Below are 21347 nucleotides of genomic sequence, written 5' to 3' on the forward strand. Positions count from 1 at the left end.
AGACCTGGGAGGACCAGCAGTGGCTCCAGAACTTTCATATGCAGAAAGTGATGTTTCTGGAGCTTTATGAGAAACTTGCCCTGACTCTGCAGTGTCAGAAGACATGCAAGAAGGGGGTGAAGTTGGTCCAGAAGCGGGTTGCTATAACTGTCTGGAAGTAGTCTACTCCTGACTGCTGCAGGTCCACTGCTAACCAGTTTTGTTTTGGCAAATTAACTGTGGGGGCAGAGATTTCTGAGGCAATCAGGCATGTGATTTCCCCAAAGATGGGGAGCATAAAAAGTGTCAAGAACAAAGTTAAGAACATAAGAATGACCATACTGGCTCAGACCAGTATCCTGTCTTCCTACAGTGGTTGGTGCCAAATGCCTCAGAGTGGTGAACAGAACAGGGAAATTTATTGAGTGATCCATCCCCTGTCATCTCATCCCATCTTTCGGCAGTCACAGGTTTAGGGATACCCAGAGCATGGGGTTGCATCCCTGACCATCTTGGCTCATAGCCATTGATTGTCCTATGGTCCATCAACTTATCTAATTGCTTTTTGAACCCAGTTATAGTTTTGGCTGTGTGTTGGGTGAGGAAGTACAGCAGAACCCTGTTTATGCGATCGAATAGGGACCAGGGCCAGATCGGATAATTTAAAAAATTGGATAATTCAGAGACTAGATAAGTGTGATGCTGCATCAGCACTAGTGCCCACAGAACAGAGCACAGAACAGAGCACGCGAGGACCTATGTCCACTGGTTGTGCAGTTAATACACAGAGCCGGATAATGGAGGGTCGGATAAACGGGCTTCTACTGTAGTTGGTTTGTTTTAGACCTGCTGCCTATTAATTTAATTGGGTGACTCCTGGCTCTTGTGTTTATGTCTAAGGATAAATAACACTTCCTTATTCACTTTCTCCACTCCATTCATGATTTTACAGACCTCTATCATGTACCTCCTTAGTCAGCTCTTTTCCAACCTGAACAGTCCCTGTCATTTTTCTCTCTCCTAATACGGAAACTGTTCCATATACTTAATAGTTGTTATTTCCCTTCTCTGTACCCTTTCCATTTCTAATATTTCTTTTTTGAGATGGGGAACCAGAACTGCACACAATATTCAAGGTGTTGGTGTTCCATGGATTTATACAGTGGCATTGTGATATTTACTATCTTTTTATCTATACCTTTCCTAATAGTTCCTAACATTCTGTTAGTATTTTTGACTGCTGCTGCATGTTGAGTGAATGTTCTCAGAGAACTATCCACAATCACGCAAAGATCTCTTTCTTGAGTGGTAACAGTTAATTTAAACCTAGTCATTTTGTATGTATAGTTTGGATTATGTTTTCTAGTGTGCATTACTTTGCATTTATCAGCTTTGAATTTCATCTGCCATTCTGTTGCCCAGACACCCAGTTTTGTGAGATGCCTTTGTAACTCTTCACAGTCTGCTTTGGACTTAACTATCTTGAGTAAATTTGGTATCTTCTGCAAACTTTGCCATCTCACTCTTAACCCTTTTTTCCAAATCATTTATGAATATGTTGAACAACATTGGTCCCAGTTCAGATCGCTGTTGGATGCTGCTATTTACCTCTGTCCATTGTGAAAACTGACTATTTATTCCTACTCTTTCTCCCTATCTTTTAATCTGATCCACAAGAGGACCTTCCCTCTTACCCCATGACTGCCTAATTTGCTTAAGAGCCTTTGGAGAGGGACCTTGTCAAAGACTTTCTGAAAGTTCAAGTAAACTATATCTACTGGCTCACCCTTGTCCACATGTTTCTTGACTCCCTCAAAGAATTCTAATAAATGAGACCTGGTTTCCATTTAGAAAAACCGTGTTGACTCTTCCTCAACAAATTGTGTTCATCTACCAGTCTGATCATTCTGTTCTTTACTGTAGTTGCAACAAATTTGCTTAGTACCCAGAGGCCTCCCTGCTCTTAGTACCCTTCCACTCTCCTGTCTGGCAGAGTCCTCATAACCCCAACAAGGCTGGGCCCATGATTCCTGGGGGGCTTGACCCCCAACCCTGCTGTGATCACCTAGGACAGGGGCTAGGGTGTCCTCCCCCGGGGTACTCTCTCTGCACTGGGCACTTCCCTGACCCACTGATCATTTCATACAATTTAAAGCAAATACAAGTTGTTTAACAATTAATTTAAAAAAAGAACAAGGAAAAATGGGAAAGGTTAAAGGAAACACATCACCTCGCCCTGTGGCAAGGAACATCACAAACAGTGTCTCTAGACGTCAGGGCAGTTCACGGTCTGTTCCTTGTAGGTCCCAAGCCTCCTTCTCAGGCCCTTGCTGTGCTGCAGGAATGCTGCGAGTTGGACACGTGCAATGGTGGTGGCCACACCCCTCCAGGCTTTGGGTGGTGGGACCCTTCTTCACACTGTCAGCCTTGGGTTAAGATCCCCCTCTCAGTCTGGCCTCCAAGGACCCTTGGCTGGGGGTGTCTGTCTGCTCTGGGCCCATTGCCTAGGGTCCCCCCTTGGCTGGCCCCAGTTGCTCACCACACCCGGCTCTGTGGCTGCAGCTCTGCTCCCAGCACAGGATCTGCTCCCCCTGGGCTGCGTCTGTGACTCTGTTGGCTGGCAGGGCTCCACTCCCCAGCTGAGCTCGGGCCCCTGCTTTCTCCTTAGCTCGGCCCCACTCTGTCTTACCCAGGCAATTCCTGCTCACACGGAGGAGGGGACCCCCCTGGCCTCCTGACTCCCTGGTTAGCCTGCCCGCCCTGACATTCAGGCTGACCTTGAGCACTGGCCTCTCCCCTTTTGGTAGTGGGAGCTCGCCAGCCAAACACCCGCACTGAATGCTAGTAAGGGGACAATCCTGTACACTGGTAGAGTGAAACTACATTGGCAGCGGCTAACAAGAAAAGGAGACCAATTCGGGGAATCAGAAGGGTAGATAAGACAGATTTGTAAGCTGTTATGCGGCTTTATGTGGACACGTGGCTGACGAAGGATTCTTTTAAACACTAAAAATGCGTATGGCCATTGTAACTTGAGGGGTGTATGTAAAATATCTCCCTGACTCCGCGCCCCTCTGGTAGCTGAGTACATCAGGTCAGACAGGGCAGAGCAGCCAGGCCAGGGCACTGGGGCGCGCCGGGCCTTTGAGAAGGCAGCCCTGGGAAGCCGGTGCTGAAACGTACCATCCTGGGAGAGGGGAAAATGCCCCCCCGCCCCTGCCCCATGCTCACCCCGGCTCCTGCCCCCGCCCCCGGACCAGCTGTTTGCCCCTCCTGGGACCCGGTCTGCCCCCGCCCCGACTCTGCCCGCCCCCGCCGAGCTTGCCCCGGGGGGGGCCCGGGGGGGCTGGAGCCGCGGAGCGGGCGGGGCCGGGAGGCGTGAGCGGGGGGCGGCGCTGGGGAGAACAAAGGGCCGAGCCGGTCCCGGCCGCCCCAGGCTGGGGGTGGGACGTTGCAGGGCGCTGCTGCCTCCCTCCGCCGGGAGCCCGGGCTGAGCAGTGGCCGCTCCACGCGGCCGGGCCACGGGGAGACCTTCGGGGCCGCGGCTGCTGCGCCCGGCCGGAGCGGGCTTCCCCCGCGGGGCTGGGCCTCGCCCCGGGCCGGAGACCAGGTAAGCGAGGGGCCGGGCCGGGGTCTGCTCCCGCGCTGGGCCTGCGCCGGCCGGGGCTGCCCCGGGACGGGGGGCGGAGGGACCGTGTGACCTGCGGTAGATTTGCCCAGCTCGGTGCAGCCAGGACATTGCGGGGGGGCAGAGCCGGGGCCCGCACGGGGGGGGGGGTGAAATCCCCTCTTCCCCCTCCCGGCCCGGCCCCGCTGCTCCGGCATGAGCCAGTGCGGTGTAAACCCTGTCGCCTCCCCCTCGCCTCCCGCGACGGGGTCCTCCGCTCTCGGCCACGGCGTGTGCCCCTTTCTCTGCCCAGCCCCGCTGCTCCCCCGGGCCCCTCCAGCCAGGAGCTGCCAGACCCCGCTGCCCACTCCCGGGGCCTCTGGCTCCTCCACGCTCCCAGCTCCCGGTGAGGCAGCATGGCCCAGGGCTCCCCGCCGCCCCGTGGCTGTCAGGCCGGGGGGACCCATCGCGTTGTGCTGTTCGTTGTACGTGGCTGGATAAGGGCCCGGTGGGGCACTGGCCTCGGGAGCATCTCGGAGCAGCGGGGTGCCGCATCCCAGACCCCGGCAGGCCGCCGGCCGGCACGGGGGGAATTCCGTGGTCGGCCGCCTGGCCGAGGCCCAGAGTCTCAGTGAACCCTGCCGGGGTATGAGAGCCCAGCAAAGAAGCAGTCTGCTTCTCCTGGCTAGGGCCTTCAGCCCCAGCTCCCGGCCCTTTACAGTCAGCCCTTTGTTCAGGCTCCCAAACGAGGCCTGTCCCCTTTTGGGGGTTACACCATTTTCCCTGTTGCCAGGGGAACCCAGGCCCAGCCACTGCCCCGGGTTCCAACCTGGGGACCCTCGACACAGCAGCCATGTGCTGCTCGCTCCAGTCCATCGCTGCTGCTTCCCGGGGCCTCTGCCTACGGGGCCCTTCCGTCTGCAGCCCTGTGGCAGGGGCGCCATCCTCCGGGTCTTCTCTCGCACCAGGCCAGGGAAGAGCCCCCTTGCTTTACTCCCTCAGTCCAGCCGGGGACTGACCTGCTGTGCCCCGCCGCTCCTTTTCTCTGAGCCTGCTGGGCTCTGAGTGGCTGCTTCTGGGAGGCCTGTGTCGGCCCTAGGCAGGCCCAGAGGACCCACCTTTGCCGCTTTCTGGGGCGGGATGTAGTAAGATCGTGGGGTCTCCTGTAGGGAGCTGCAAAGGCCAGCTGTATCCCATCACAAATCCCCTTAAACGTTCCCACTTTTCCCTCCAATTCTTCAGTGTTGACAAGTCCCCTCAGGTGTTGGTGTTTTCCTCTTATATTAGGAAATGTTTAGTTTTTGCCCCATTTGCTCCTCAGTTCTAAAATATTGATGCAAAATTCCTGAATGTTTTGCCCCATTTTCTCTCTCGTTATCAATGATTTATTATCCCCTGAGTTTTTCCCCATCTAATCATCTGATATTAACATCAAATCTCCTCAGATGTCATTTTCTTAAATTCTTAAATATTGATTAATATAAAATCCTTGTACGTTTTTCTCTTTCTCTCCCTAATGATCAAATATTGATATGAAATCCACTCAGATTTTACCTCTTTATCTTGTATCAACTATTGATATAAAAGCCCTCAGACTTTTCCACTTTCGTCTAATTTGTGACAAATTTCTCATATTTGCTCCTTTTTCTTTTTAATTACTGAACACTGATGTCACATTTCGGATTTTAGCATTTCCCATAAATTAAAAAAATCCTCTTAGGCTTTGAGGTGTTCTCCATATTGTTCAGACCCTTCTCCCGTTTGGAGGGAACTTGTTGCCTTGAGTCATTCTCCATAGTGGAGGTTGCAGAGCGGTTAAATTCCCCAGTGATCAACTTTCCCGCTCACATTTGAGAACCATTTGTTTTCCCCTTTGTCTCCATTAAAATTAACAGGATTGCTGATCAGGGTGACTTGCCCCACTTCAGATTCACATCCCAGGCAGGGCTTCACACCATCTGGGCCTCACACTGTCCAGTTTCAGAGTAGCCGCCGTGTTAGTCTGTATCCACAAAAAGAAAAGGAGTACTTGTGGCACCTAAGAGACTAACAAAGGTTCCACAAGTACTCCTTTTCTTTTTACACTATCCAGTGTCTCCCAGACCCTGACTGATTTTTCCTTTCCCCAGACGGTGTGAGACATTAACTCCCCTCAGGGGGCTGCTCTGTGGGTGGGTGGGTCCCTGTTCGCCTAGGCATTGCCCAGAGCGGCTGAGACGCTCTGTCCTCCTGTACTAACTCATCATGTTTCGATAGCTGCTTTCACCAGAAGGGTCCCCAGAGCCGGTGGTGAACGGTCCCCATGAGGGGTCTCTTCCTGCAGTGCTGAGACCCAGCTACCTCTTGGGTGGGTCCATGGTGGCCATTATTAGCCAGTGATAGAGCATGGAAGTTTATTGAATTGTCTGGCTCCTCCACCCCCTCCTGTCTCCTGTTAAAGCAGTATTGCCCAGGGCTATGTGAATGGCCGGTCTGGGCAGTGATAACTTTCTCTCCATTGATCAAATACTAATATAAAATCACCACAAATTTTGTTTCTCTCCCCTTCAGAACTGTAGGATGTTCAGGGTTTGGAGGGAAAATAGTTACTCTGAGTCCTTGCCCCAGAAGTGGGGGAGGAGGGAAGGCCTGAAACCTCCCCTCCCTGGGATGTGGTTAAACAGATTTTGGCATCCTCCCTCCAATGTCACATTTCTGGTCTCATTGACTCCAGAGTTGCTGCAAGGAAGGAAGAGGAGTGGCTGTGGATTAACATGGGAGCTGATAAGATCCGGGAAGTGTTGTCCTTAGCTGCTGTCACCAGAGGGCTCTGGCTGTTGCTAAGGGAGGGGAGGCTGCTCTCTCTGTCTCTCTTTACTCAAGATATCAGGGTTGAGTTTCTCAGGTGGGATGGTGCTGCCTCCCCTGGGATCTGGGAGCCCAGGCTGAGCCGCTGCTGCTCCTCAGCAGGATCTGTGCTGTGGAGAGACCTTCATGAAAGGCTCCTCCCTGCCCAGCCCAGGCGGGGACTTCCTCTAGTGGCTGGAACTAGCCCCCTAAGGCAGCCCCAGGCTCTGCCAACTCCAACTGCTGGAGATGGAGGGAGAGACAATGTGAGTTAGGAGCAGTCAGGAAATTGGCCGGGGGGGGGAGAAGAGCTTGAAATCCCCTGTGATTTTGCCACTTCCCTCTGAAAGATTTATAAAATCCTCTCCTGATTCCGTCACATTTGTCTGTAATTATCAAATATGGATATAAAATCTATGTCAATATTTCAGTCTTTTCTCTCAAATTATTTATAATTTCTCCATTCAGCTTTTGTCCCATTTTCTCTCTAATTCTCCGGTGTCAATTTAAAATCTCCTCAGATTTGGGGTGTTTCAGAGATTCATAGATACTAAGGTCAGAAGGGACCTTTATGATCATCTAGTCCGACCTCCTGCACAACGCAGGCTGCAGAATCTCACCCACCCACTCCGCAAAAAACCTCTCACCTATGTCTGAGCTATTGAAGTCCTCAAATCGTGGTTTAAAGACTTCAAAGAGCAGAGAATCCTCCAGCAAGTGACCCATGCCCCATGCTACAGAGGAAGGCGAAAAACCTCCAGGGCCTCTTCCAATCTGCCCTGGAGGAAAATTCCTTCTCGACCCCAAATATGGCGATCAGCTAAACGCTGAGCATATGGGCAAGATTCACCAGCCAGATCCTACAGAAAATTCTTTCCTGGGTAACTCAGATCCCACCCCCATCTAACATCCCATCACAGGCCATTAGGCCTATTTACCATGAATATTTAAAGATCAGTTAATTACCAAAATCATGTTATCCCATCATACCATCTCCTCCATAAACTTATCGAGTTTAATCTTAAAGCCAGATAGATCTTTTGCCCCCACTGCTTCCCTTGGAAGGCTATTCCAAAACTTCACTCCTCTGATGGTTAGAAACCTTTGTCTGATTTCAAGTCTAAACTTCCCAATGACCAGTTTATATCCATTTGTTCTTGTGTCCACATTGGTACTGAGCTTAAATAATTGTTCTCCCTCTCCAGTATTTATCCCTCTGATATATTTATAGAAAGCAATCATATCTCCCCTCAACCTTCTTTTAGTTAGGCTAAACAAGCCAAGCTCCTTGAGTCTCTTTTCATAAGACAAGTTTTCCATTCCTCGGATCATCCTAGTAGCCCTTCTCTGTACCTGTTCCAGTTTGAATTCATCCTTCTTAAACATGGGAGACCAGAACTGCATACAGTATTCCAGGTGAGGTCTCACCAGTGCCTTGTATAACGGTACTAAAACCTCCTTATCTCTACTGGAAATACCTCTCCTGATGCATCCCAAGATCGCATTAGCTTTTTTCACGGCCATATCACATTGGCAGCTCATAGTCATCCTATGATCAACCAATACTCCAAGGTCCTTCTCCTCCTCCATTACTTCTAATTGATGCGTCCCCAGCTTATAACTAAAATTCTTGTTATTAATCCCTAAATGCATAACCTTACACTTTTCACTATTAAATTTCATCCTATTATTATTACTCCAGTTTACAAGGTCATCCAGATCCTCCTGTATGATATCCCAGTCCTTCTCTAAATTGGCAATACCTCCCAGCTTTGTATCCTCCACAAACTTTATTAGGTTTCAGAGTAACAGCCGTGTTAGTCTGTATTTGCAAAAAGAAAAGGAGTACCTGTGGCACCTTAGAGACTAACCAATTTATTTGAGCATAAGCTTTCGTGAGCTACAGCTCACTTCATCGGATAAATACTGTGGAAAACACAGAAGATGTTTTTATACACACAAACCATGAAAAAATGGGTGATTATCACTACAAAAGGTTTTCTCCCCCCCCCCACCCCACTCTCCTGTTGGTAGTAGTGAGAGTGGGGTGGGGGGGGAGAAAACCTTTTGTAGTGATAATCACCCATTTTTTCATGGTTTGTGTGTATAAAAACATCTTCTGTGTTTTCCACAGTATGCATCCGATGAAGTGAGCTGTAGCTCACGAAAGCTTATGCTCAAATAAATTGGTTAGTCTCTAAGGTGCCACAAGTACTCCTTTTCTTTTTGCAAACTTTATTAGCAGACTCCCACTTTTTGTGCCGAGGTCAGTAATAAAAAGATTGGTCCCAAAACTGATCCTTGAGGAACTCCACTGGTAACCTCCCTCCAGCCTGACAGTTCACCTTTCAGTAGGATCCATTGTAGTCTCCCCTTTAACCAATTCCTTATCCACCTTTCAATTTTCATGTTGATCCCTATCTTTTCCAATTTAATAATACCCCATGTGGCATAGTATCAAACGCCTTACTGGAATCTAGGTAAATTAGATCCACTGGGTTTCCTTTGTCTAAAAAATCTGTTACTTTCTCAAAGGAGGAGATCAGGTTGGTTTGGCACGCTCTACCTTTTGTAAAACCACGTTGTATTTTGTCCCATTTACCATTGGCCTCAATGTCCTTAACTACTTCAGAATTTTTTCCAAGACCTTGCGTACTACAGATGTCAAACTAACAGGCCTGTAGTTACCCGGATCACGTTTTTTCCCCCTTTCTTAAAAATAGGAACTACGTTAGCAATTCTCCAATCATATGGTACAACCCCTGAGTTTACAGATTTATTAAAAATTCTTGCTAATGGGCTTGCAATTTCGGGTGTCAATTCCTTTAATATTCTTGGATGAAGATTATCTGGGCCCCCTGATTTAGTCCCATTAAGCTGTTTGAGTTTTGCTTCTACCTCAGGTATGGTAATATCTACCTCCATATCCTCATTCCCATTTGTCATGCTACCATTATCCCTAAGATCCTCATTAGCCTTATTAAAGACTGAGACCAAGTATTTGTTTAGATATTGGGCCATGCCTAGATTATCCTTGACCTCCACTCCATCCTCAGTGTTTAGCGGTCCCACTTCCTACCTGTTAGGGGGGCTTATTCCTTCACCCTCTTTCTTCCCTGGTCCTTCTCGCATGAACAGAGAGCAACAATACCCAAAGTCCAAAGGTGCAAACAATTCGATGTTTATTGGGGTGAACTTCCAGCAAGCATGATTCCAGTTTCCTTCCTTAGTATCCTCCTTCCCAGCTCTGATACCACAGAGCCTTACACCTGTGTCCCTGTTCCCATCCCCCCCCCCCCCCCACTTCCTGATTGACTGCAGACTATATAGTAAAACTTGAGTTAGGCTTAGCTATACCTTAACCAATCATTTTCCTGAAATTTAATTAACCAATCCTAACATATTGTAACATGATTATGTAACCAATTATATCCCACCACCTTAATTAGTTTACACCCAGCAAAATTAATTATACAGCAGACAGAAACAATCACAGAACCAGACAGAGATTATGGAGACAAACAATAGCAAAGTGGGAACTATAATGACAAAACAATACAGAAGTGAGGATTTCACATTGCAGCTATTGATAAGCGAGTTCTTGCCAGACAAGATGCTATCAAACTAAGTTTCCTTTTACATTTTCTAGGCACTTCCCTTTCTCTGGAGGTGATAGGCACTATCAGGACAGGATTGTATTCCTAACAGCCCAATAGCACCTTCTTTCAATGTGACTAGTTTGGAATGTGAGGATGTGACCGGTCGCTTCCCAGCTTATGGCTGCCTCTGTTGCTTAGCCAAAGGCCTTTGGCTAAGCACAGGGCCTCAGATTCTTTCTTTTATACCTCTATAACTAGCCAAGTGATAAGAACACACCTAAATTCTTCGAGTACAGGCCTTCACGGACAGGCCTGAATATCTATATCCTAACACTACCGCTTGGATCTGCAGTGCTTTGTCCTTGGTTGGTAGGGAATTGTTGCCCTGAGCCATTCCCCAGGATGCCCATTCTCTACTGGAAACAGGGCATGGAAGGGAGAAACAAATCTCCCACATGGAGACCACCCAGCCCCAGGTCACCCAGTCCCAGCTGCTGCCCCTCACCATGACCCAACCCTGCTCCCCCCATCCCCACTGCCAGTCATCCCTGCTGCTACCCCCTCCCACTGCCAGGGAACCTCCCAGCTCCATCCCCTTTCAAGTTGCCTTGTCTGGGCCTGTGAATGGCAGGTGGGGTGGGGAACCATCCTTTTCTGTGTGTGTGTTGAACATCCATATTCCCTGACAACTTCATTAATGCAGCATTAAGGGTGCCCAGTGCTGTTCTGAGCCCTTCCAGCAGGTCGAGTTCAGCAACACTCAAACCTCTCAAAAGTAGGAAATCCAGAGTGAAGGTCCATGCCTGTGCAACCTTAACTCTGCCCCCTTGGAGTTGGCAGTAACCACTGGGCGTTATCCACATGTACTCCAGCTGCATTCACTGGGCTACGTGAAGCTGTAGTGAATGGCAGAGGCATGAGTTGAAGCAGCTGGGTAGAGGTGTGATTGTGAGGTGAGGAAATCTGGGGATTAATTTGAGGATTGGCGCAGAGCTGTGCTTGTGAATGAGGAGCTGTGGGTCTGAGTCCCCCTGGCCTGATCGAGGGGAAGAGGTGCATGTGTACCTTGAGCATCCAGTCTGCCATTTGCACGCTGAGTTGTGTACTTTGTGTCAGCACAGGGTTCTCCCTGCCATGGGGATTGTCAGCCGTGGGGTGGGATAGGAGAGCTGTCTGTGTGTTTAATGATGGATAAGTGAAAGATTTTGGAGGGAAATCCAGTGACTGTGTTCCTGTAAGCTGTGCCATTGGGCAGCTGTCCAGGAGAGATTCAAGTGCTGTGCAGTTGATTAGCAGAGCCACGCACATGCAGCCAGCAGCATGTGTTCAGATGCCCCTTGCCCCCGCTGCTTTGCAGCCACATTGCTCCTGCAGCTGCCCCTGGGACCCTCCTGCTGGCTGTGCAGAGTTGGTGGTGGAGAGAGAATTGATGTCAGGGGGTCCCCCTCCCCCAGCCCCAGTACCCAATCTTTGCAGAGCAGGGTAGAGGGGACAGGGCTCAGAACTTGCAGCAGCTTTGAGGTCTGAACACGCCTTCGGGTGTGTGAGTGTCTTAAGAGACAGTGCACGGTCTCCCAGAGACTTCCCTAGTAGCCAGCACAAGCACACTCTGTCTGTCTGTCTGTCTCTCTCCACACACACACACACACACACACACCTACACACACAGTTTTTCCCCCAGTGAGGGGACATGGTTCAGGAGGAGAGCTTTCAGTATGTGCCTTAAAGAGACAGCGGATGGGCGTCTCTCAGAACCTTCTCCAGCAGCCAGCACACCTACAGTCTTTTTGTGTGTCACACATCTCCCGATACTGTTGTTGTTGGTACTTCCTGCAATGCACATATATTTTCTGTAATTTTATTCTTTCAAAGTGTGTTATTTTAGTTTTTTGAATGCTCTGTGCATTGCATAATTTTTATTTCTCTCTTATACTTAGTTTTAATTTTTTGAGTAGTGAGTTCTAAAATGCCTAACTTGTCCTGGCTGGAGTAATTATCCCTATTGGTAACTTTTAAAAAATATATATTAAGGTTTTTGTTTCTACTGGTGGCGCACATTATCTTGTGCACATAACAGAATTTATTCCACACATGGGTGGAAAAAATTAAAGGGAACATTGCTTGTGACTAATGGAGATGGGGCTGCTCAGTGTAGCAAGTGTGGGATTGTTTCTGGGGAGCAGGCTCCGTGTCTGAGTGTAGAAGAGCTGTAGGTAGGTCCTGCTCAGTGCCGCTCACCTAAAACCAGATTCTGTCTCTGCAAAGGGGAGGTGTTTGACTCTGAGCTGCAGCTGTCGGGAGCCCTGTTACCCGAGGAGTATGTGGGGTTCCTGCTGCGGGGTGGAGCTAGTGGTGTGAGTGTCGCTGCTCTTGGAGCTCCAGCGTTGGGTGCAGTAGCAGAAAGGGCAGCGTGTGGGTTCAGCAGACCTCGATGTTGTTCAGAAGGACCACAGGCTCGGTTCGGTGGCCAAGGCGCTCGGTCAGGTTTACTGTTGACAAAGAACAGCACTGCAGGATACTACTGCATGGAACTAAGAAAAACCTACATTTCATATGTTAGTTAAGGGCTAGGATTAGAAGCAGAGTTGTCATTTCTGTTGCTTAGCAACCATATCTGCAAGAAAGTTAAGAGTCTCTTCAGCTGTTGCATTCCTGAAGCGTTAGAATAGTTACTTTACTGGACTTATTTAAGTAAAGTTGCCACCTTACGTATTTTAGTGTTGTTTTTAGTTGTTCTGTTTCTTCCTGCGACAGGGGTTTCTGCAATAACTATAACTTTGAAAACCAAGAGGGCAGAAGCGAGGAGAGAACAGGTGGAAAGCAATATAGGAAGGGAGGGAGACATGAGTCAGGAGAGATTAATTAACTCTGTGTGGTCATTTTAAAGTACAGACAGCAGCAGTGAGCTTGGCAAACTGAGAGAGGTTATAAAGGAAAACTTAACCAGTATGTGAAAATATTTGAGCAAAAAGGTTCTGTAATTAGCTCTGAGTGGGGCTCTGTGGGTTAAAGCAGACGGCTGGAAACCTGTATCCCTGGTTTTGTTCCAGGCTCTGGGAGGAGAGTGGGGGTTGCTACCTGCTTCCACAAACCCTGAATTTGTTCTCCCAATACCTGTTTTTGTCTGCATGCCCAATGGATTGTGGGGATTCCCAGCAGCAGTTAGCCATTTCTGGGCAACTCCATGCATATTTTTAAGATGTTTAGCCTGTGTTTGCCAGCCTAAATTTTTTCCTCTTGCTGGCTGCATTTTTTCTGACAATGCATTAATTCCCGGTGTTGGCCCACGTACTCTAGGTTTTTTACTTTGAAATCCTTTTTTATCCACTCTCCTGTGATCAAGAGCAGCCCCTGTTGCCTAATGTGCTCTGTGACCTATTCCGTTTCCTCCTCCATCTGATTTACCAATCTAGGGAAAGTATTGCTGGCAACTTCTCCCTCCTGTGCGCTTACTTCTCCCATTCTGACAAGCCACCAGTCTGGGTTTCAGTTTCACTGGAACATGGCTCTCATCATATGGTGGTGGTTGCAGTGTGATGGCCCCTGCCCATGGGCTGCTTAGTTGCTCTTGGTTTGGGTCATTCTACATATCCCCATTCCATCCCAGGTTCCATCCCTTAATTTTGCTAGGGCCACCTCCATTTCTGTCCCCACCCATCAGGCACTATCTAAGTACCCGGAGCCTGTTGTTGCCCACCAAGATGGATAGTAGGGGGCGGCACTTCTCTTTTTTGCAAATTCACTACAGCTGTTTGTGTTTCTTTGCTTGCTGTGACATATCGTGTGTCTGGAGTGCTTGCTGCCCTGCCAGCAGAGCTGGTGGTTTCCTGGGCTCTGTTGCTTCTTTTATCTTTGTTTCTGTTACTTGCCCTGCCAATTTTGTTGTTCGTTGTCTTAGCTATCTAACAGCCATGGCCAGGGTTTGCAATATTTTACGTTTCTTGCTGTTGTTCTTCAAGGCTGCAGTCTCTGCCATTGTCTTACAAATTCCAGTCCGTTTCCCCCCCCCCCCTTTTTTTTTTTTTGACCTCTTCTCGTTACTCAGTGTGTCCAAACCTTATCAGACTCTGGGGGGATCTGTAGCTGGGGGATGGGGAGATTCCTTAGCTTGGAGCTTTCTGCGATCTTAGGTTGTGAACCCCAGAGTGGGCAGCTCTCCACTTACCAAATCAGCGGTCGGGTCAGTAGTGTTGTTAGAGCTGTGGAGAGGTGCTTGCACTGCAGAGTTGTCAGTGTTGCCGTTCTCGGTGCTCCTGTGTTCTCTGCACTAGCAGGGAGTGCAGGCTGCTGATTCAGCAGACCTCAGCGCTCTTCGTAAAGAGAGGCCACAGGGTTAGCTCAGTGGCAAAGGACCTCAGCCAGGTTTATTGTCGACAAAGCCTGAGGAAAATAGCGCCGCTCTTGAGTTCAATTGCCTTATCCACGTATCCTCATGCCTGTGAGTTACCTTCCCTTCAGTCTGTTAATTATCTCCTGCTACGCAGGACTGTGACCTTCGGCAATGTACAGAACATAGCAGATGGCTTTGCAGCTGTGGGGTTCCCGAACCGCAGTGGAACAGTAGACACGCACAAACCTATTATGGCCATAGAGCACCTGGCCAAGGAGTACACCAACAGAAAGGGTTACTTTTCCATGGTTATGCAAGTGCTGGTTTATCCCTTGCTCCCCCAGAGTGTTAAACAAGAGCTGCTTATGGACACTTCTGCTCTGGAGTGCTGGATCACGGTGCAACTAACTGTACTGGCCATGGTCTGGCCTGCCAGGGGTGAGGGAAATGGGGAGGGAATTGCTGGGGTGCATGAAACTGAGTGTAGGGCTCTGGGACTGAATACTGGCACCGTTCTGCACAGCTAGTGGTGGCTTTATTTGATATCTCGCTCCTGAGGGTAACAAAGGCAGAGAGAACAGTTGCTGCTGGCATCCTGAAGTTGCTTTGGGCCGTATGCCGCTAGCCTGTTTAAGGCAGTGATGCCTGCTGAAGTTATTGCCAAGTGGCGTGGGGAAGCGTCCTACCATGGAGGAAGCTTTAGCAAAGCTTTTGACACGGTCTCCCACAGTATTCTTGTCAGCAAGTTAAGGAAGTATGGGCTAGATGAATGCACTATAAGGTGGGTAGAAAGCTGGCTAGATTGTCGGGCTCAACGGGTAGTGATAAATGGCTCCATGTCTAGTTGGCAGCCGGTGTCAAGTGGAGTGCCCCAGGGGTCGGTCCTGGGGCCGGTTTTGTTCAATATCTTCATAAATGATCTGGAGGATGGTGTGGATTGCACTCTCAGCAAATTTGCAGATGATACTAAACTGGGAGGAGTGGTAGATACGCTGGAGGGGAGGGATAGGATACAGAAGGACCTAGACAAATTGGAGGATTGGGCCAAAAGAAATCTGATGAGGTTCAATAAGGATAAGTGCAGGGTCCTGCACTTAGGATGGAAGAATCCAATGCACCGCTACAGACTAGGGACCGAATGGCTAGGCAGCAGTTCTGCGGAAAAGGACCTAGGGGTGACAGTGGACGAGAAGCTGGATATGAGTCAACAGTGTGCCCTTGTTGCCAAGAAGGCCAATGGCATTTTGGGATGTATAAGTAGGGGCATAGCCAGCAGATCGAGGGATGTGATCGTTCCCCTCTATTCGACACTGGTGAGGCCTCATCTGGAGTACTGTGTCCAGTTTTGGGCCCCACACTACAAGAAGGATGTGGATAAATTGGAGAGAGTCCAGCGAAGGGCAACAAAAATGATTAGGGGTCTAGAGCACATGACTTATGAGGAGAGGCTGAGGGAGCTGGGATTGTTTAGTCTGCAGAAGAGAAGAATGAGGGGGGATTTGATAGCTGCTTTCAACTACCTGAAAGGGGGTTCCAAAGAGGATGGCTCTAGACTGTTCTCAATGGTAGCAGATGACAGAACGAGGAGTAATGGTCTCAAGTTGCAATGGGGGAGGTTTAGATTGGATATTAGGAAAAACTTTTTCACTAAGAGGGTGGTGAAACACTGGAATGCGTTACCTAGGGAGGTGGTAGAATCTCCTTCCTTAGAGGTTTTTAAGGTCAGGCTTGACAAAGCCCTGGCTGGGATGATTTAACTGGGAATTGGTCCTGCTTCGAGCAGGGGGTTGGCCTAGATGACCTTCTGGGGTCCCTTCCAACCCTGATATTCTGTGATTCTAAGAAATAAGGCTGCCATCCCTAGAAACCTTCAGGAGAGGATTGCAGGGCTCCTCCATGGAAGTTTCATCGAGATCGCTCAGCAGAATTCGAAGAACATCCCTATGGACATAAACTGCTCTGCATGGTCCCCTCAGCTAACTTGAGTGGGGAACGAAAAGCAGCAAACGGCTCTACCTCCCTCTTGTACCACCACCACTTCTAGTACGAGTGAATCAATGATGAATAGGTAGCTGTGTCCTGATAAGTTGGGGGTGTCATCACGAAAATGGGAAATAAATGTAACGCTTACCCGAGAGTCCTTCCCCTGCACCAGTGCTCGATAGCAGGGATTGGCTGGGCTGCGGTGGCATCAAAACAGGTCCTGGCTCGCAGCAGAGCTGGATACCTTGGTAGACTGTCCCCCGTATTCCTCCTCCTCTTCCTCATCCACTTCCTCCTTGCTGTTCATGGCAGGACCCTGTGTCTCAGGGTCCTCGGCGGTATCCACAGTCGTGTGCAGGATCATGGTGGGGTCTCAGCCAAGCATGCCCTGCAGCTCCTTGTGAGAGCAGCAGATCTGCAGCTCAACACCCAATCGATCATTGGCCTCCCTGGCCTTGGGGTGCTCCTGCCGCAGTTCCTTGGCTGTCACATGGCACGGCTGCTGGTCCCAGTCGTAGCCCGTTTCTGGCATCCCCCCAGCAATCTGCCTGTAGATGTTCCTACGGCTGGTTCTCCCCACAGCCCAGGAGATCCCATGTCTCCTGCCCGCTCCAGGCGGGAGCGTGTCTGGGGTATGCGGCTGGCACGGGCAGCTGGGCAGCTGCCCACAGCAGTGGAGAGCTGCTTGTTGTGCTCATCAAGCTGGACAACCAGGAAAAGACGTTTCAAACATGTGCAGGGGTTTAAAGGGTGCAGGGGCTTCCTGTCCACATGACCCCTGGGCAGTGGAGTTCACAATCATGACCAGCGCGGTCAGTGTCGGGCATTGTGGGACAGTGGCTGAAGGACTGTTATAGTCAACCTAAGTAACTCTGCATCTACACTCTTGCTGCATTGACCTATGTATATCGACCATGGCCCAAAGCTGCTCGGGAAGGTGATGTTACTGTGTTGGCACTTATATCACTGGGAGACAACTTTAAGTGTAGACCTGCGCACAAGGCGGCTTATGTTGGCCTAACTTTATAGTGTAGACCAGGCCTCCGAATAGCGTGACTGCACTGGTATGTAAAAGGTGGTGGAGTGAGACACTGTAAATAAACTGTAGGGTGTATCTACACAAGAAAAGGTCTCTGAGTGGTCTGTGCAAAGCAAGGAGGACCGGCATAGTGCGTGCTCCATCACACGTGGGGGCATGTCTGGGATCCTGCCTTTATCCATGGGGGTGGAGAACGTGACAGGCAGGGGTAGACAGTTATTTTCTGTCAAGGTGCAGATTTCTTGCCCAAGGTATAGTCAGGGTCCAGACTCCAGAGAAATTTTATTTACTTATTATAATTTTTTTTTAAAAGATTTTTGTGGTCCATTCAAAAGTGTCTGGCAATCTGGATTTAGTCCACGGTAGATTACCCCATGGATAGGGGAGTGAGTGTAAAAAGTTTGGCAGGCCAGGTGGTGGAGGAAACTTTACAATGGCAGGTAGAACAGCAGAAGGAAATGCAGCCAATCTTGCAGAGCTTCCAGCAGTCCCAGCACTTGGAGAGACCGTCCTTGCTCACCTGGCAGATTGAGGAACTAAAAAGCCCTCAGGGATTTTAAGGAAGCAAGTGTGGGTGTAGCAGCAGCAGCTATTACAAAGTGTGGTGAGCCCTGTGGCGGGATCAGCAGCCAGGCACAGGGTCTAGGCCGCTGCAAGATGGACCCCACGGTTGACCCCAATGGATTTTTGGTCACGTTTGGGAGAATGGCTATGGGGGCAGGACGGGATAAAGGAATCTGGGCCCTACGGTTACCTCCCTATTGAACAGGGGAAGCTCAGGCAGCCTACCTGGCGCTCCGTGACAAGCGGGAAAGGCACTACGAAGTGGTTCAGGTGCCCATCTTAGACTGGGTGGGCCTTTCGGCAGAAAAGTACTGGCAAAAAATTTTGAGCTGCAGGATGGACAGGAGGACTATGGCCAAAACTGACAGACTGGGCCACTTGTTGGCTAAGGCTAGACACCCAACATTTGGCCAACATTATGGACACTGTCATTCTTGAACCATTCCTTCAGAGTCTCCCAGAGAGCACACCGCTGTGGGTCAGGCGGCATCAAATTGTCACCCTAGATGTGGCAGTTGAATAACAGAGGAGTTTGTAGAGGCAGACATTCCCAGAAGGGGCCGGCAGTTTAAGGGTCTGGATCCAGGGAGGAAGATCAAGGGAGCTACATAGGGAAAGGGCACAGAAAAGAAGAGGGCGGAGGCCAGGGAAAGACCAGTGGGGTCTTGGGTGATGGTGTGTTACAAGTGTGGGGGGCCGGGACATTTTAAAAAGAGACTGCCTGTATATGGAGTGCGGGTTTACAGAATTCTGTGGGCAGGGAGAAGAAGGAAGTTACTGACCCTCCTAGAGTAGTGTGGGGTGAACATCACATCACAATCGCTTAAATCAGGCTCTGTACCAGATGGCTTGCAGACAGCTAATGCGACACTGGTTTGTGTTTTTTTTTGTTTGTTTGTTTTTGTTTTTTTTTTTTTTAAAAAGGCTCCAGAGGCGATCCAGGTACTTATAGGCTTGTAAGTATAACTTCAGTATCCAGTAAATTGGTTGAAACTGTAATAAAGAACAGAATTATCAGACCCACAAATGAACATGAGTGGTTGTGGAAGAATCAACATGACTTTGTAAAGGGAAATTGTGCCTCATTAATCCTTTATAGAATTATTTGTCAGGTCAAAAAACATTGATAAGGGTGATCCAGTGGATATTGTGTATTTGAACTTTCACAAAGTCTTCAACAAGGTCCCTCATCAAAGGTCCCTCATTATGCCATGACAGCTTACTTTGCTTAAGGGGGAAGGTCCTCTCATGGATTGGTAACTGGTTAAAAGATAGAAAACAATAGGTAGGAATAAATGGTCATTTTTCATAGTGGAGAGAGGTAAATAGCGGGGTCCTGCAGAGATATGTACTGGTCCCAGTACAATTCAGTATATTCCTAAATGATCTAGAAAAAGGGGTGAACAGTGAGGTGGCAAAGTTTGCAGATGATACAAAATTACTAGGGCATCAAGTGATTAAAAAAATTAATTGTGATTAATCAAATAGAATACTATTTATTTAAATATTTTGGATGTTTTCTAAAATTTTCAAATATATTGATTTCGATTACAACCCAGACTATAACGTATACAGTGTGCAGCATGTGGCAGGGGAAGAGAGGCTGGTGCAGGGAGGCTGAGCTTGCCAGGCCCCTGTTCTCTATGGGCTGCCCCTTGGAGCATGGGGCCGGCTGGGGACAATGGGGGAGGGTGCGGGGGGGGGGGGTCCCTGGATTGAGGGCCCAACCAGGGGCAATGGGGCATAAAGCAGGAGGGACAGCCCCTGGAACAAGTGGCCAGCCAGGGGCATTGGGGCATGATGCGGGAGGGTGTCAGCCCCCAGTGTGAGGGGCCAGCTGGTGGCACTGGAGGATGGCGCAGTGGGGGGGTGTCAGTCCCTGGAATGAGAGGCCTTCTGGGGGCAGTGGGACGTGATGTGGGTGCTTTTTTCCCCTCAGTTAACTGCAATTAATTGACAACCCTAAAAATGACTCAAGATAGTTAAGTCCAGTTACTACACAACCCCAGAAGGGAGGGCCAAAGTCTGAGCCTGCCCTAGCGCTGCCGTCCTGGATGGTGCGGGCAAAGCCGAAGGCAAGGGCTTCAGCCACAGGCAAGGGTCCTATAACCTGAGCTCCACTGCCCAGGGCTCGAGCCCTCAGGCTTCGGCCCCAGACCCCAGCAAGTCTAAGTCAGCCCTGGTGACCCCATTAAAACAGGATCATGACCCACTTTGGGGTTACGACCCACAGTTTGAGAACCATTGCGCACTAAAAATAGCCAAGGGACATCAGGTAGTTCTCCACCATGGCAACTGCCTCTTCCGAGGTCTCTGGTCAGTGTTTCATCTCCCATTCAAGCTCCCCCCGAGTTCAAAAGAGCAGAGCCCTGTGGGGTCTGCTGGTTGTGAGAAAACTGGGGGGCAGGGTTTGGAGAAGGCACGGCCTGGGGGCCACACCACTGTCGCTGTTCCATCCCAGGTCCAACCTTCCAATTGGCTTTTCAGGCGAAGGACCTGTTTTCCCTTAGCCTGTTCCCTCTCCCCCATTTCCCTGGGCTTCTAAGCATCTTTTAACCTGCTCCTCCAGCTGAAGCATGCTCCGCAGGCCTGGGGCTGGGTAGTGTCCTTTAACCCCATCAGGCCCAGTATGGGGTTTGTGTACCACATCACAGTTAAATACAATAGTATCAAGATATGCCTGTGTTATCATCTCTGTCTGCCATTATATTGTTCACTCTGCTCATGTATTCTAATTCCTTCCACCACTCGGTGTGTGTCTTGGCTATATAGATTGTAAGTTCCTCAGGGCATGGAGCGTCTACTACTCTGTGTTTATACAATGCCTGGAACAATGGGGCCCTGATTTTTATTGGCTCTTTTGCACTAGTGTAATGAATATGATTAATAATAATGGTCCTGATGCTTAGAACTATGGAAGCTGGCCCCGGGGTGCTTAAAAATGAGTTGAGGGTAAAACCATGGAATGCTATTTGTGACAAGAATCCCACAAATTCAGCTGATCTCCCTTGTTTTTCTTAGTCAGGGTTTCCAGTTTCTAAACCTGATGTGATCTCCTGCCTGGAACGAGGGGAAGAGCGGTGGGTCCCAGATCTCCAGGGCTCTGAGGAAAGAGAGCTCCAGAAAGGTGCCCAGACAGGTGAGGACTCGGCTAACCAACTCAGAAACTGTCCATGAATGAAGCAAACATTTGGGATTCCCTACAAAGGTCTTGTGAGCTCTCTGACTTCAGAATGGTTTCCAGCAGGTGTGGCATGCTCATGGCAAATGTCACTCATGACTTCCCTCCTCTCCTGACTGAAATCTGGCTGTAGCTCCCTCCCCAATCTTCCTTCCCCATGAGTGGGATGTGGACCCAGAAATGACCCTCTCTTCTCTATCCTCTGGGGAAGGACTTTAGGCAGGGCAGGTTGTGGAAGG

At 49.4% G+C, this 21347-nt stretch overlaps 1 protein-coding gene across 3 annotated transcripts in view; it reads left to right on the plus strand.

Annotated features, from left to right (window-relative positions):
* The window catches only part of LOC141996252 (uncharacterized), a 73895-nt gene that overhangs the window by 46473 nt on the left and 6075 nt on the right, over nt 1-21347 (plus strand). For 2 of the 3 annotated variants that reach the window (XM_074968218.1, XM_074968220.1), the window contains exons 1-2: nt 3460-3589; nt 20949-21066. The exons of the other annotated variant lie outside the window; for it this stretch is intronic. The gene's annotated coding sequence lies outside the window, so the exon portion shown is untranslated. Of the gene's footprint in view, nt 1-3459; nt 3590-20948; nt 21067-21347 lie in introns of those variants that run through there. 3 annotated transcript variants of the gene reach the window in all.

Source organism: Natator depressus, chromosome 11, assembly GCF_965152275.1.
Source record: "Natator depressus isolate rNatDep1 chromosome 11, rNatDep2.hap1, whole genome shotgun sequence".
Taxonomy (NCBI): Eukaryota; Metazoa; Chordata; order Testudines; family Cheloniidae; genus Natator; species Natator depressus.